Source organism: Silene latifolia, chromosome 4, assembly GCF_048544455.1.
Source record: "Silene latifolia isolate original U9 population chromosome 4, ASM4854445v1, whole genome shotgun sequence".
NCBI classification, from domain to species: Eukaryota; Viridiplantae; Streptophyta; class Magnoliopsida; order Caryophyllales; family Caryophyllaceae; genus Silene; species Silene latifolia.
In genome coordinates this window covers 107004675-107015853 of record NC_133529.1, presented here as the reverse complement: position 1 = coordinate 107015853, position 11179 = coordinate 107004675, and the positions used below count along the sequence as shown (strand labels likewise).

At 39.0% G+C, this 11179-nt stretch overlaps 1 non-coding gene across 1 annotated transcript; it reads right to left on the bottom strand.

The window, feature by feature from the left end:
• Positions 1 to 6719: 6719 nt before the first annotated feature.
• Positions 6720 to 6826, bottom strand: LOC141654538 (small nucleolar RNA R71). Its single transcript, XR_012548095.1, has one exon. It is a non-coding gene; the product is annotated as a small nucleolar RNA R71 (small nucleolar RNA).
• Between the last annotated feature and the right edge of the window lie 4353 nt (positions 6827 to 11179).

Here is an 11179-nt window from a genome sequence, read left to right as displayed (position 1 = left end):
CTAGCCGTTGGCTAGGATCTCTCTATCAAGGCTCACAATTATCTCCTTCCATAGTTGTAAATATTGTTGCCTTTGTATTGTCTTTTCCGTAAATAGCTAGAGTTACTTCAAGTATATATAGCTAGGTAGTCCACAATGTAATACATACAAGTTGATAGAATTGAATAATAATCATATATTTCACTCCATCTCAATCTTGTAATAAAAACCTACAACAATGTTCATATATAATATAAGTTCTGCATTCAGTGGAGGATCGAAATAAATTAAGAACGGGCCGGGCAAGAAATAATGTCCACCCATGCAATTCTAGACAATTCATTTTGGATCATCCGAAAACATTATGTGTGCATCTTCATTTTCAACACAGGGTAAGTCAAAATATAACTTACCTACCTAGTTATTAGGACACGATGATATTAACCAAGAGAAAAAAAAACACCTAAGAAAATCTTTCGGTCATTGCATTTTCCGACTTGAAATTTATGATTTAAATATCTACATAGTATAAAAGCCAGATTTTTTAAAGGCTTTTGATTGGCCGATAAAATCTAGAAAATTAGCTTTGTATGGGTCCTCCCATGTTTTACATCTCATTTAATTATCCTCTTTCCTCTCTAATAAATTGCTACTCATATTCTGATTATTCAATTGTCAATTCTTAATTACTCAAATTTAATAATTAGTGATAATAATTGTAAACCAGTTATCACTCTCCAACCCACTTTAAATAATCTTCTTGACCTTAATTTCAACAAGTCACGTGTTACATAAAAAAAACAAATTAAAAGAAAAATAGTTTCATGTTGAAAGAAAATGATGTTTAAAAAAGATGTTTAAAAAAGAAGTACGGAGTATAGTAAATAAATATAAATTCCTTAAAAAAATATCTTAATAAAAAAATACCAGCTATTTAAAAATATTATGTGTATAATTGTTATGCGAAAATAAATCTTAATCATTGGGAATACATTTATTGACCTATTTAAAAAAGTTAAATCACCATAATAATTATAATTATACTACTGAATCTTTTAAAAACTGTAGATTTGAAGGTTTTCGAAAAAAAATATTGATAAATCTTTTAAAAAGAAAAAAATACGAGTAACACTTAATGTAGAAGTGAAGATTTTCGGGGGAAAAAAAGCAAAAAAAAAAAAATATTTACGAATAATCCTTTAAAAGAAACATAAAAAAAACACCTTAATGAATATACTAAAATATAACAAATAAGAAATAGTCAAATAAGGAGCATATTAGATCTGGAAAAATCTTGGAAAAAACATATTGACAAAATTTTAAAAATCGAAAAAAAATATGCACTTTGACATGGACCAAGCGAACAAAAGAACCCAGATAGTATAATTTTTGAATCATACTTACATGAATTTCTTCTACTTATAGTCTTTAATTAACTCTAGTATTGACATTAAATTTATTAAATTCGAATCTAAAAGGCATTAAAGATTAAAGAATATGTATATTGATGTAAATTGTCGATGAGGTGGAAAATTAGAGAAAAATTTATCTTTTTTTTCTGTTAGGGTGGAGACCCGATAGAGATCGGAATAAGAGGTGAAAAGTGTGAGGGTGATACTTGAGAATGGGTAGGATCACAAAAAGAAGAAAGATGATGATGAACAAAGATTGGTTTAAAGGAGCTTAAAAATATAAGAGGTGACTGATGAGGAGTGCGGCGAAACTTTAAGATAGGGTTAGAGAGCCACATGAAATAGGACGATGGGGTAAAATGAGTGAGGAGCTGGTTGGGTAGGGTTAATTACTTAAAACATATTTTTGGTTATGTATAATTTGTTTAGCTTTTAAGTTTTGGTGAGTTTATCCGTTTATATGTCAAAATCAGAATTTATAAGTAGATAATACAGACTTACGGAGTACGATAGTAGTGAATAATATGGGATATGGTAGTTTTTGTGAAGCGGTTTTGCCCAATAAGACGGTTTTATTGTCTAAAAATACAAATTATTTATTAGCATTAAATAAAAAGTTTTCTAATAAAAATAGACCGTTTACAATATGATGTCATACTATTCTATAATTTGTGTAAGTGACATATTTGTCATTTTGTGAAAAGTTATTTACCTGATATGGAAATAGATAACGAATGAATAATATATTTAAAATAAAAACAGATAACAAATGATCCGGCCGGAGGAAATAATAGTTTTGGACTCATATTTTAGTCGTATTTGCATTTAAAGAACTGAGAATGTCAGCCCAATTACAATTTAGGCACACTAGGATTGTTGGTCTAAATATTGTAGGAGTATAATTTATAAATGTACATTTATTTTAACATGTCGAGATAATATAAAGTTACTTTCACTCCCGTCGGCCCTCCATTTTTTTGTTCTTTATATCAGTTTAAATGTATTAAAACCATGTTATATTCATTAGATACTTTTAATCAATTTAATTGATCATGAATTTAAAATTCATTTTATAAACATGTACTTATATTTTGTTTTTATCTTTACCGCTGGCAAAAAAAAAACTTATATTTTGCTTGAATATATTCTCATTGCAGTTTGTTTTGCGATGTCAATAAAAAAAGTCAAGGATAATCATACTCATTTAAGTGCTCTTATATACAATGATAAATTAATAACGCATATTATTAATTACGACCCGTGCATTTTTGCACGGGTTTAAAACTAGTAACCTTATATTTCTGACAAGCTTTCGTTTGCATTAATTTTTTAAGGTAAATAGCAAACATTTTAACAATAATTATGGGAAACTTAATGAGAATTTTTTTCTCAAGTCTTGTGCATCTTCCATTTAATAATACCAAGTTTTTATATGCCTAAAATAAAAATTCGCAAGGAAAGATTGTCAGATAAGGTTATATTAATCAATCACGGAACTCCAACCATTAGTTTGAACATCTAAGACTTCTACTTAAAATGCATATGCTATCAGTAAATCTCTCAAACAAGTTAATATTCAAAATGCATCAATTTTAAATCTCGGATCTTGGGGGATTTCAGAGCATAAATCTTGTAGAGAGCGAACTGGCACCTCTATACATCAACCCATACTCCAATTTGGGGTCAACCACAAACTCAAGTCCCAGGGATACTTCCCAGGAATGCCGTTAAACCCCATCAATAAGAATACCTTTGCACCTTACAAAGAAGGAAACTCTCAAAGGATACCATTAGGATTGGGGTACAAACCCACGAAAGAAGAAGCCTTAGAAATGCTCACTCAGTTTCAAAACCATAAAAATAAAGGAATCCAAATGCGATCCTATATCCCTACCCTAAATGGATACTTCGTTAGAGAAGGGAGTCAAGAGTACTTTCATGGGTTTCCCGAACCTTGGCATTATAAAGGAATGCAACTAGCTGGAATCGAGGTCTTCCACGATTGATATTTCATCCCTTCAGAAACAGTTCCTACCGTCAAAGCTCGTCAAACACCTTGTTTAGACGAACAAGCCGTTAGCCTTCTGTTTGGGGAAGACCGATTTGTCAGAGCAGCACAGGATTAGATCATTACCATGATATTTCAAGATGACCATTTCAATCCAAGAGTGCTAATCACCGAAACCAGTTCGAATCAGCAGAAAGGGTGGAGAAAGTCGATCAAGTGGACTAACAACTAAGGAAAGCTCTTCAAGGTCACTACTGGAGAAGTAAAGATGTTCAAAGGAGAACCTGAAGACAAGGAATTCGAGTCAGAGTCAAAGTCGGAGTCGAAATCAGAATCTGAGTCTAGAAAAGTCGCTAAAGAGTCTTCTTCTGTCGTCACTCCCCATCCCTTTGTTTCTCCTAGCATAGCGTCGCATAGTAACAGTAGATTGGGAAATGTCCCAACAACTATCCCTTTACCGCCACTGACTACTGAACAGATGACTTCTTTGTTTCAGCTATTTTCAAAATTTAATATGAATAAATCAGATTATGCTTACTCCTTGTGTTTTTCTGAATGCAATTCTATTTACGATGATAATGAGGATGATCCTAATCTAAACTCAGTCGAATTACCTCCCTATATAGTTAAAGAGATATTGCAAGAGGGGGAAGGGGCACCAGTTATAGAGAACACCGAACCCATCAACGTAGAAACCGAACTAGAACCCCAAGAACTTAGGATAGGGACGACCTTAAACCCAACTGAAAGGGCCAGTTTCATCGATATCCTATACGAGTTCAAGGACGTTTTTGCTTGGTCTTACAAGGACATGCCAGGGATCGATAGGGATATTGCAGAACATAGAATTCCAATCAAACCAGGTTTCTGATATATGATTTATTTGCACCAAATTTCTCCTTTTCTTTTACGCATTCCGACTCATATCGAGTCGGTTTTATATGCCTTTCCTTGTATTTTGTGCCCAATCCCCATACCTGTGATTTGGTGTATCCTCTTGTAGGAATCGAATCGAGTATGGAGGAATTGGGGCAAGGAAGGCATTCCAATGCCTTTACATGAAGAAGAGGTGAAAATTGCTGAATGTTGTGTTCTGCCGGCAGACCGGCAGCCGGTCTGGCCACCGGCAGAACACCTCCCCCACTTTACCAAGTAAAAGGAAGAAGGGTGCTGAAGGCCGTGTTCTGCCGGCAGGTCGGCCCACCGGTAGAACACAACAACTAGATTGAATTGGAATTAGAGGAGAAAAAGAAGTTTGGTCTCGCAACCGGTAGGAGCACCGGCTGTCGGCCAACCGGCAGAGCACATCACAAGGAAGAATTTGAAGACCTGAAGACAGTGTTCTGCCGGCAGGCCGGCAGCCGGTCCACCGGTAGAACACACTTGCCAGCTAATTTTCAAACTTCAAGTTCATTTGACCGTTCTGCCGGTAGGCGAACCGACAGCCGGTCCACCGGCAGAACGCAGCAGCTGACGGATTTTGGGCTTTTCTCCTCTTTTCTCCTCTTTTCTTCTTAATCTTATGAAAGACTATAAATACCCCTCCCTTAACCTTTTGTACACACAACCCTAGATCTGGAAACTTTCCCTAATTATTGTAATCTTTCCTTAATCAAGCTTTAATCTTTCCATAATAATTATTAATTACTTAGTGAAATTAGTTAGTATTAGTGAGAATCAATTGTTTACACTTGGTTTTTGAGGATTGTATTGGGAGATTTTGGAGGATTTCCTTCATTTATTCAATCAAAGCAATCATCTTTACTTTTGTTGGTACATCTCTTTCCTTATTTACTTTGTTAATCAATTGTTTACATTTTGACTTGCCTTTTATAATTGTTAGAATTATTACTATGTCATCTCCTTTTGTTGTTTGCTCTTCTCCATTTATTTGCTTGAACAATTTAAACATGAGTGAGTAGTTACCCTTCTAGGGTTTAGGGGGAGTCTAAATGAGATTATTGGGCATGATAGTTTGATTATTTTGAGTCTTTGGTGTAGAATTTGTCTTTCTTAGCATTGCATGCAAGGTGTTTGATGAATTGTGTGAGTGAGAACTTGTACTTTTTGTCTTAGTTGCTTAATTCCTCCATTAAATGGGAGTTTGTGGTGGTCTTGTTGCATGCTTTAGAATGGGTAGTTTCTCAATGAGAGTTGGCAATCACCTATAGGATAATCAAGAGATTGAATCCCGTCCTAGGACAAACCTTCATCTTAGACTCTTTAAATAGACTTGTTTGCCCATAGATCATTTAGATAACCCCGAAAGCCCTAGCCTTTAATCAATTGAACACATATTTCTATAATAATTTGTTTAGTTGCATCAAGTAGTTTAAATCAAACCCTTTTCCTTCATTTTTTACTAGACTAGACTCTTACTTAGACTAAGTAGAAACCCCCTCCATCCGTGTGGTTCGACCCCGATTTAAGCTTAAATTGGGTTAATTTTGTTGGTGGTAAGCGACTTGACCCTATCGTTAAAATCTTACACATCAAATGGCGCCGTTGCCGGGGATGGCGTTAGGTTATACTTAGTTTTGCGTAGAGTCTTTGCTTTAGTCTTATCTCAATTGTTAGTTTGTTTTAGTAGTTGTGTGTTCTTTGTAGAGTGTGTGATTTCTTGCCTTCCCCTAGTGTGTAAAAACAAAACACTAGGAGACTAACGGTTTGTTGAGTGCATGCCTAGAAGGAACCACCAAGCTCTTCTTTTCAACTCCGACCCCGAAAGGCTTTTTAGAACCTTGAGGACAAGGACCCTTGAGAGAGTTAGGAATAATTCCTCTCAAGCAAACTTTGACCAACCAAATTCACACATCCCACAAAATATTGATACCACAACCACACTTCAACCAAACCTCACAATTGAGACTCTACTAGAAAACCCCTTTCATAACTTCCCTATTACAAATAACCCACCTCAATCACCACCCCCTCATATGCAAAATCCACCACCACAATTGGCTCTTAGAGATCATAACCGGCCTAACCATAATGATTCATGTAACCCTATCAATTTTGGCACCTTGGCCCCAAACAACTTTGAAATGCATCCCGCCCAAGTCGGGTTGATTGAGAAGGATTTGTTCGGGGGACATATTGAAGAGGATGCCCATGCTCACCTCCGGAAGTTTAAGAGGAAGGTTTCAATGATGAAAAAGAATGGGGTGTCCGAAGACACCTTGAGAATGATGTTGTTTCCGTTTTCATTGACGGGCAAGGCGGACAGATGGTTGAACATTCACCCACCGGATACCTTCACTACATGGGATGCCTTGGCTAAAGCATTCATGGCCAAATATTACCCTTCATCAAAGACCGCGATGCTCCGTAATGAGATTCATACATTTCAACAAGAGGACGGGGAGTCTTTGGGTGAAGCTTGGGACCGTTATCAAGACTTGATAGCAAGTTGCCCCCACCATGGAATACCGGAATGGTACATCACTCAAACATTCTTTCAAACTTTACTTCCGAGGACTAAGGAAATGGTAAACGCCTCCGCGGGGGGAGGATTTGATCACTTGAATGATGAAGAGGGCACGACATTGATCAAGAAAATGGTAGATTCGGAAGCAAACTATGGTTCTAGAGGAAACATGCTAAGAAAGAATGGGAAGTTTCCCAAGGAAAACTCCTCTAACTCCGAGACAAATGCCAATCTCGACTTACTCACAAAACAATTTGAGAAGTTTCAAAGAAATCAAGTGCACCAAGCCGCGACCTCACATGGGCCACCCATGGAGGAAGTGGTTCAAGTTTCAAGTTGTGAGCTTTGTGGAGGGACTGGTCATACATATGACTTGTGTGCCAAAAATTACAATGATGTCTACGAAGAGAATGTTCAAGAGGTTAACGCTTTTCAAAGCTTTAACAACAATTCAAGACCCACAAGACCACCTTTCAACAACCCAAACGTCTACAATCCAAATACCAATTTCTACCACCCCGGCTTAAGGAACCACCCCAACTTTAGCTACAAAAGTACCAATGTTCAAAACCCAAAACACCTTCAACCACAAGCCCCAAACAATCCACCCGGTTTTGCTCAACCAAGGGGAATATTCCCCAACCCAAGAACTAATCCCGGGAATCAAAACCAATGGCCAAACAACAATCAAAACCAAAATTATGGGAATCAACCACAAGGATACCAAGATTTTGGTGGAAATCAAAGCAACCAAGGGTTTTACCAAGGGAATCAAGTGAACCAAGCAAACCAAGGATTTGGGCAAGGGTATGTTCAAGGGTTTCAAGAACAAGGTCAAGGATCAAACTTTAACAACAATGGTCCTAGAGCTAACCTCCAAGGGGGACAAAACAACAACCAAGGTTCCAATGCTCGGTATGACTATGGGTTCCCTTTACCCATAGCCAACCAACCTTATCAAGAACCCCAAGGTGAGCTCTCTCAAGTTGAGCTTTTGAAGATGATAAAGAACATGTAACTTCAACATAGTCAAGAGATGGCAAATTTTGCTAAGGCAACCCAACAAGAACAAGCAAACTTGAGGGCTACCTTCCTTAAAGACATGAGAGAAATGGAATCTAGGATGGCTTATCATGCTATGGCTAACCCTCAACGACCGCCCGGTGGTCTATTGGCCCAAGGACAAAGCTCCAAGGATGCCTCAAATAGGCACCATGCTCATGCGGTAGTGTTAAGGAGAGGTGTAGAGCTTGAGGACCCCTACAAGGACCTTGTAGTAGAAGTTGATGAAGATCCAAAGGGAAATGAGTTGGAAATGAATGGTGAAGAGGAAAGCTCACCCATTGAACCGTTGGATAAAGCTAGTGAAGACAAGAAAGGGAAGAAAGCTTGTGAAGACTTGTCTAGAAGGGGAAGTCAAGTGGACAAGGATGTTGATGGATATGTGGAAGACCTCCCTTATGAGGAGGAAGCTATTGAAGAAGTACCTTTGCAACACTCTAAAAAGGTAACAAAGAATTCGGCTCCTCCAAAGGTACCTTCCAATTCTCAACTTGTTCCGAAAATTCTTTACCCTTCAAGAGCCATAAATAGTAGGGAAAACCTTAAGTATGCCAAGTTTTGTGATATGCTTGAGAAACTTGAGGTTACCCTACCCTTTACGGAGGTGATTATGAACATGCCAACCTACTCAAAATTTTTAAAAGATATTTTGACAAAGAAAAGAGTCTTGGGTGACCAATAAATAGTGGCTATGGAAGAGGCATGTAGTGCTCATATCCTTAATAAAATGCCCACTAAGCTTGGTGACCCGGGAAGCTTTTCAATCCCATGTGTAGTTGGTGGTGTTCCCATATCTAGAGCTCTTTGTGATTTGGGAGCAAGTGTGAGTGTTATTCCTTTAAAGGTTGCAAAGAAAATCGGCATTCAAAACCTTGCTCCCACTTCGATGACTCTCCAATTGGCGGATAGGTCCGTCAAGCACCCTATGGGGGTGCTTGAAGACGTACCCGTCAATGTTGGAAAGCTTTTAATTCCCACCGATTTTGTTGTCCTTGATATTCCGGAGGATAGCCATACTCCCATCATCCTAGGTAGGCCATTCTTGGCTACCGGAGGAGTACTCATTGATGTGAAAAATGGGCGGCTAACCTTCCAAATTGAGGGCAACAACGTCGAATTTATCCTACCGAATTTGATGAAAGGACCAAAGATGGAAAGGTTGAGCACTATTGAGTTGATAGATGAGGTGGTACATGAAGTAGCCCGTGAAGAAGCGGAGATGGAAGAGGTTTTTCAAATCTCCTTGCATGATGAAGCTATGAAGGAAGATCATGAAGTTGATGAGGAACTTTTGAAGAAAGTGGAGGGCTTTCTCCCTCCAAAGGTACAACTCAAACCCCTACCTCCCTCACTCAAGTATGCTTTCCTTGATGAGGGGGAGGCTTACCCAGTGATCGTAAAAGCTAACCTAAGTGAGTCCCAAGAAAAGAAGCTTTTGGAAATCTTGAAAACTCATAGAGGGGCACTTGGGTATAGTATTGATGACATCAAGGGCTTAAGCCCGAGTTTGTGCATGCATAGTATTGTTTTGGAATAGGGGAGTCAACCCAAGGTAGATGGTCTTAGGAGGATAAACCCTAAAATGGCCGAGGCGGTTAAAAATGAAGTGTTGAAATTACTTGAGGTCGGGATTATCTACTAAATAACCGATAGCAAATGGGTTAGTCCGGTTCACGTGGTACCAAAGAAAGGGGGGGGGGGGGGGGTACAAATGGTTGAACAAGAGGATGGGACCACCCTACCTACTAGACCGGTGACCGGGTGGCACATGTGTATTGACTATAGGAAGCTCAATGCCGCCACCCTCAAAGACCATTTCCCGATTCCCTTCATAGACCAAATGCTAGAGAGGCTCGCGGGCCATGCATACTATTGCTTTCTAGACGGTTATTCCGGGTTCTTCCAAGTTCCCATCCACCCGGATGACCAAGAGAATACAACCTTCACTTGTCCAATATGAGTCTATGCCTATCGTAGGATGCCATTCGGGCTTTGCAATGCGCCCGACACCTTTCAAAGGTGCATGATGGCAATCTTTTCGGACTTTCTAGAGAAAAGCATGGAAGTTTTCATGGACGACTTTAGTGTCCACGGGGACTCGTTTGATCATGGTCTTGAGAAATTGACTAGTGTGTTAAAGAGATGTGAGGAGCACAACCTCGTCCTTAATTGGGAAAAATGCCATTTTATGGTAGAGGAAGGGGTTGTACTCGGTCACGTTGTCTCTAGTAGGGGTATTGAGGTTGATGGTGCTAAAGTTGCCGTTATAGAGAACTTGTCACCTCCTTCCAATGTAAAGGGAGTGAGAAGTTTTCTAGGCCACGCCGGATTCTATAGGCGTTTCATCATTTTTCAAAGATAGCAAAACCATTGACCTCATTACTTCTCAAAGATGCCCCCTTTGTGTTTGATGAATCTTGTCTTGAAGCTTTTCATAGGTTGAAGAGAGCATTGGTCACGGCCCCAATAATCCGGGCTTCGGATTGGAGCCTTCCCTTTGAGATCATGTGTGACGCTTCGGACTTCGCGGTTGGTGCGGTACTAGTCAAATGGTGGATAGGAAGCACCATGTGATATATTATACAAGTAAGACCCTTGATCAAACACATTGCGGGTATTCGACAACCAAGAAAGAAATGCTAGCAATTGTTCACGCCGTGGAAAAGTTTCGGCAATACCTTGTTGGATCTAAGGTGGTGGTTTACTCCGACCACACCGCCTTAACACAATTGATGGTGAAGAAGGACGCTAAACCCCGACTTTTGAGATGGGTGCTACTCCTTCAAGAATTTGATCTAGAAATTAAGAACAAGCCGGGATCCGAAAACCTTGTGGCGGATCATCTTTCGAGATTAACTAAAGAGTCCCGAGGGGACAAAGACGATGGGGTCCCTATTGATGAATGGTTACCCGACGATTCTATCCTTGCTATTACCCATTCCACCCCTTGGTATGCGGATATAGCCAATTTCTTGAGTTCTAGCTTTATCCCCGAAGAATTCGATAACCAAGCTAGGAAGAAGTTGAGATATGAATCAAAGAGATATGTGTGGGAGGACCCTTACCTCTATAGAAGGTGCAATGATGGGATTTACCGGAGATGTGTCTCTCAAGAAAAAGGCCGTACAATTCTCCAAGCTTGCCATGCCACCACTTATGGAGGGCACTTGTCCACATCTAGGACCCAAGCTCGGGTTCTTCATTGTGGCTTCTATTGGCCCTCCTTATTCAAAGATGCATATGCCATGGTACACTCTTGTGATTCTTGTCAAAGAAGAGGTAACATTGGAA